We start from the raw sequence: 6,082 nt of genomic DNA on the forward strand, positions 1-6,082 counted from the left end.
CTTGCCCAACAGACTCTGGCGCAGAGTAAATATAGTAGAGGAAGAATTGTAGCAAACAAACAATTGTTCCAGCTCCACAATTAGAGCCAGCATGATCTAGAACTTTGTCATGGGATCTGTATTAGTGGGGGATGAAGGCTCAGTGCCACAAGGTAGCCCCTTGTCACTCCCTGCTTGCTTGTAAAACATGCCATTGCCAGAGTGGGTGCTTTCTCTCCCATTTGGATCCCTTTCATCACACATATAGATAATGATAATAATAATAATAATAACTGTTATTATTAAACTGAGATTTCAACAGACTATATGCATACGTCACAGAGTGGTTCTCAGAGAGCTTAGTATCCCTTTGGTCACTCCCCAATAAGTCCACACTGACTACTAATTTTGAAATAAATTTCAATAAAAGATGTACCAATAAAACACAATTTTCTTGTCTGTCTCCTTCCCCTCTGGTTTCGGAAATAAAAATAAAAATATTTTAAAATTAAAAAAAAATTTTTTAAAGACAGACAAAGCAGGTTAACCCTTTCATGTCTTTTCTTAGCCATGTTCCTGAAGTCCCAGATGAGAAGCCACAGCCTCATGACCTCAAACTCCCCAACTGCTCACAGCTCTAGCTGACCTGCCTCTCCCACCCTGCCAACGTCACTACTTCTGGTGCAAGAGGCTTTTAGAGAATACTCTCTGTCCTCAAGTTCACGTCATCCTGTGTATCTATTCTGAGTGTATCTGACTTGGGGGTCTCAGTGTGATAGGGAAGACGGAGATGAGCAGGCGAGGTATGTAAGGCACCCAGGTACCTCTGTGGGGAGAGGGAGCCGGTGGCTCTACACATGCCTGCGAAAAAAGGAGCGTGTCTGCCGTGTTTGAACATTTTCTTTTCTAAAACACACATTCTTTCAGAGATGTGAAGGGCAGAAATAGAAACACGACCACACGTGAAACTTTCCCCGGGTGGCTGCCAGCAGCTTTTCTTCCTAGCGCTCCTCTTACCTACAGTACGAAAGGAGACTGGCAGGTAGCCCTAATTCGTTAGTAGCCAAATTATTTTTGTCCATAAAGTACGAGAAATCTCCACAGCACATGAATGAGACACGATTTACTAGTTTACACACGTTTTTATAACTCCAAGAAACTAAAACTCATTCACAAATGTTCCTAGTTCAGCTTCCGCGAGAAGGGCCACCAGACTACCAGAGAAGCACATTTGGAACCCCAGGTCTTCCTTCTCCAAGAGAACGTGAGAGGGGAGGGAAGAAAATCTCTTAACTCCGATAAAGAACTTTTCATCCTTAACGCAGGAAAAATAAACAGCTTTTCGTTCACCCACACTCCACATTTCATTTAAGTCAAAACATTTCCATGCGAGGCATTACGAAAAACGTCATTTAGTAATAAGCCTGAACAACTGCAGAGTGGAATTCATAGTGACAGCATAGTAGGGTTAGACAATGAGGCTCGCGCTGACGAGCAGTCCCACAGTACTCGATCCCTGGAGTCCCTGCCATGCCCCTTCCCCAAGTTACAGAGGAAAGCAGCGAGGAAAGCAGCCTGGAGAAACACATGCATGCACCATTGACGAGCCAGAGCCAGAGAAGAGTAGCAACAACTCAGAATAACGAGACAATGACAAATGTACCAATATCACAGCAGAGCTGAATTCTCCAAATGATACTTAGATCAAAGAGAGAAAGAGACAGGTTTGGAGATTCAGGACGCACGAGTCAAGCCCCAGCCGGAACTCACTGCAGGCTCCACGACTGACCTGAACTGTCTATAAACACCCAGAAGCTTTTGGTTTTCCTTTTCCTTCTGTCATGTTTTATGAATATAAAGGTCCTTAAACTACCTTGTAATAGATTAATTACTTTCAAGCTGGTTGACAAAAGGGCACAATGACCGGAAAAAAATGATACAAAAGGAAACAGAGAAGATGCATCTTAACAAGTTTATCAACAAACCTGGGTTGTACTCCTGAGGTGCAGAGTGAGGTTCAATGGTTCCAAATTGGCAGAATTCAAATTGGGTTCATATTTGGGTTTTTTTGTTTTGTTTGTTTTTTTAAACCACCTGTCCTAAAACGACATTGTTTATGCTAATTATCTTTGTTGACTCTGCAATTCTGTTTGTTTACTACAATTCTTTTAAAATGCCATATCCCTCTGAAACAGTTCTCACCAGAATCCTTCTAAATCTTGCCTCGGTCTGGTCCTTCCCGGCAGCCCAGTGTGCAGAATACAATGCCACAAAGCAGGCGCAAGAGCTGGGAGCAAGTTGGAGGCTGCGACTCCTCAGGCTGGCAAAGGCTGGCAGTGTTGCTGAGGTTTCCCCGTCAGCCTCCAAGAGAAAAGGACACTGATGTGGAGAAACGCACACCCCCCTATTGGACAAGCAGCACCATACGCCAGCCACAGGATCTCCAGAGGAGATGGGGAACTCTCAGCTAGCAAGTCAGGAGAAAGGGAGACGGCACTAGGGAAAGGGCAAAGCAGCTTCCAGACTGCAGGGCAGAACCCAGAGTCAGACAGGGGAAAAAGGGCCCTGATTCCACATGAAGGAACAGAAGGCGTTCTCCAGATGCAAACCTAAATAGACACTGAGCATTGGTCTTTAGTGGTTTTCTTTCTTTTCTCTCTCCTTACTCTAGCAACACCTCTTGATCTGTTTCATCTGTACAGCCTTTGAATTTTACATGCTACATGGTGGAGGGTTGCCACCACAAGGGGCAAAGTCATCGAGAACAGAAGTAAGGGGAAGCTTTGAAAAATCTTCATAAATTTCTTACCCGTCGACTAAGAAGCACACAACTTAAACGTTTGTACATCACTGAGCATCTCTTACGATTACTGCCATCCCCTGTCTCAGAGATGGAACGCACTGAGTTAGCTAGCACAGGAGGAGAGCTGAGAGCTTGCCTTGGGTCCTTTTATGGCCCATGGTATTGGTTAACCTCACTAAGATACAGACAAATAAACTCACAAAGTAAACAGCACCCACCAGTTACACCTTTTAAAGTCTTCTACGATGGGCTGGTGTTCAGAACCCAGCCCGCCCCTGTGTGACACAATATACACCTTAGGTGGCTGAAGGATGGAATCGGGAAGAGAAGACAAGAAAAATGAGGAGACATCCCTGGGGATATTGCTCTGTGAGTGTGCCCTGAACGAAATGCATGTGACACAGATCCCAACTCTAGGAAGGGTGAGATGCTCAAAACCAGACAGGTTTTTGCATCTGCCTCTAATCTACGATGCTCATGCAAATCTCGGTTACAAGCTTTCCAAGAACAGACAGCGCGCTTCCCTACGACTTCTGGTATTTTGAGGCGCAGAAAAATGGATCAACCTGTCATCAACAGCCACACACCTTTCCCTCTCCCACCTGCTGTCCCCTCACCCGGCATTTAACCCCGCACTGCTCCTGATCATCAGGCAGACTCCTGCCAAGTCTTCAGACAGAATGTGTTTAAAGCATGCCTTCGTGCGAGCTGCATTCCAGAGCAAGGTACCAGCTAAGGTGCCTGGCAAATTATGGAGATGGCAATCACAATCTGCTGTAATTGATGAGCCTGCTTTCCTCCAGGAAGTAGTAGTAAGTAAAAGCTCAATAAAATGACGGAAGTAGGTACTGGGACACAGTGAAAACAGATAGGCTTAAGTGCTTACAGTTGCCAGGAAGGAAAGGAGCTAGGGACCTTTTTAAAAATCCCCATCTAGACATTACCTGGCACCATGAATGCACTTCGTCCTTAGGAGCACAATGGATTCTTTAAAAAAACAAAAATCTCCAACTACACTGAATAAATACCAAGGTGGAAAAGATATCTTATTGGGAGGATCGGCTAACTCTAAAATATCAATCTCGCGAGGGATATGCTTATCCACGGCTAGCAGTTTCTCGTGGCAGTTCTGCAAAGTGGTTTTCACAAACCCAAAAGGATGCTCCCTGCTTCAGAATAACAGCTGAGAGTTTTCTAATGAGATAAAGATGATTCCCTTCACAGGGTTGACCAGAAAGACGTCTGACAGGAATGGAAGGTGCCCAATTGAGTGGACTTTTTTTTTTTTTCCATCATGTCTAGACCCTCCAGTGTTCCCTTCAACATTTGGAAACAGGCTGCTGTCAGAACCCATTTTGAGAAAAGCATGCAACTCCACGAGGCTCTGGGCTTAGCATGCTGCCTTCTTCAGCCCTAACTTTTCTTTTCCTTCCTGGGTGTGAGCAGACTTTTTAAAAATCTATGTACTTATAAGTCTTTTATTTCCTTAAATGAAATTTTACCGTTCAGTCACTGAAGACGGTTACAAGTAGCTTAGTCATGAAATGATCATATTAGAAATAAGATGAACACAATTCAAAGAAGCTGACATCTGTGTCAGTGATATGTCAGATATGGTTATTTCTCCTTCAGCAGCAGGAGAGCCACACCACGATATAAAGCAAATATTTTACATATCTAAATATTAGGACACAGATGACGTTGACGTTCTCGAATTTAAAAAAAATACAAACTGAAATCACAATATTTTATTCTTTAACTCTCAGTTAAATGGAAAGACCATGACCCCTCCAAGACCTCTCGGGAGAGGTAGCCATGCTAGTTCCAGTACTTAGACCATGCTGCCATTTGAGGTTCGTGTGAATTTTGAGACAGGGAGGTTTGTTTTACTAGTCATCCTCTGGGGCGTGCACTGCCTGCTCATGCCCCACCTGAGAAGCATCCTTCAGTAACCAGTCAGCCCTGCAGGAAACTGCAGGGCAGCAGAAGTGGGAAGTTCAAGCTTTCTAGTTCTGAAATCCATCGCCATTACCTCTTGACAGTCCTCACAGACAATGAAACTGTTACCTACTTCTTAGCTATTTCCCAACTGTTTACTACCAGCCTGGGCTGCTGAGTCTGCCCCCTTCTGTAGCTGGGATATCTGACACTCATCCGCCTAAATCCGAAGCCTCGAGCTGGTCTGGAAGTTCTCAATATTTCTTTAAGTTTCAAATAGACAGCATATTGTAAAAAAAAAAGATAATAAATAAATAAGAGAAGATGGCTATACTCTAACAGTGACATTAGCAGTATGAATCACTTAAGACTCTAATGGTGCCTGAGCTCTGAGCAACTTCTGCTCACTACACCTAATTTCTCATTCATAAAGACATTAGGAATTCTTTTCAAAGTCTAAATGAGTTTGAATGAAAACCTCCTTGATATCAGGTGAGCAAATAGAATATAATTTAAGTCAATAGAAATGATCTACTTATTCAACAAAAGTTGCAAATAACTGAGAAGAAAAAAAAGCAAACCTCACTCTGATTATTTTTATATGTTAGCACCGTTATATAGTTCTCTTTAGAGTTTCAATAGTCGATACTGTATCTATCTGCATGATATATCTGTTTAAGTGACAATAGACAAATGGGGAGAGGCAGTGGAAACAAACTGTCATGATTTGCTGGTAAGTATTGCCAATTTCAACCTCATGGTAAATTATTAAAAATATTATATTGTATGATATTTTTTAAAATTATTTTAACTACTACTTTTACACCCGGGATGCACATCTGAACAAACTAGCTGATTATCACTGGCTTATTTAATTATCCAGCTAAAAATGCATGCCCCTGGATAATGCAGAAAGAACATAAAAACCTTAGCAGAAGGAGAAACAAAACAATGTTAGGAGATTTGAGCATTAGGGAATTAAAGGGAAAAGTTTGGCTTAAAAAGAGATAATTGAAAAAAATACAAATAAAGTTCCCAGCAGGCAGCCTGCCTATGTGGAGAAATAGACTGTGCCTGTTAACACGCAACCATGTAACCGCCTCTTTATAAGAACAATCTGCTAACAGGTAACAAATCAGACAGAGTTTTATTTGCAAATAAATAAATAATAATAATAATATGATTAGAATTAAGGAAAATTACCATTGATGTGTTCATCTGCACATGTTGGGAAACTTACTCTGATCAATTATCAAGTCGCCACATTAGGCAATCCTATGTTCCAATGTGGACAAGCTCCACATCCGCATAGAAACAAGACTGTGTTGCAAAGGAAAGCTAACTAGTTAGAAGAGTTAATAT

General features: G+C 42.2%; 1 protein-coding gene across 25 annotated transcripts in view; it reads right to left on the minus strand.

Annotated features, from left to right (window-relative positions):
* Positions 1 to 6,082, minus strand: part of Sox5 (SRY (sex determining region Y)-box 5) — a 953,863-nt gene that overhangs the window by 373,405 nt on the left and 574,376 nt on the right. For 3 of the 25 annotated variants that reach the window (XM_006506936.4, XM_030255289.1, XM_006506940.4), the window contains exon 1: positions 2,182 to 6,082. This exon is cut by the window's right edge. The exons of 20 other annotated variants lie outside the window; for them this stretch is intronic. The gene's annotated coding sequence lies outside the window, so the exon portion shown is untranslated. Of the gene's footprint in view, positions 1 to 1,964 lie in introns of all 25 variants that reach the window. 2 more of the 25 variants (XM_006506941.4, XM_006506937.4) reach the window with 2 other exon arrangements.

This window comes from Mus musculus, chromosome 6, assembly GCF_000001635.26.
Source record: "Mus musculus strain C57BL/6J chromosome 6, GRCm38.p6 C57BL/6J".
In the NCBI taxonomy this organism is placed as follows: domain Eukaryota; kingdom Metazoa; phylum Chordata; class Mammalia; order Rodentia; family Muridae; genus Mus; species Mus musculus.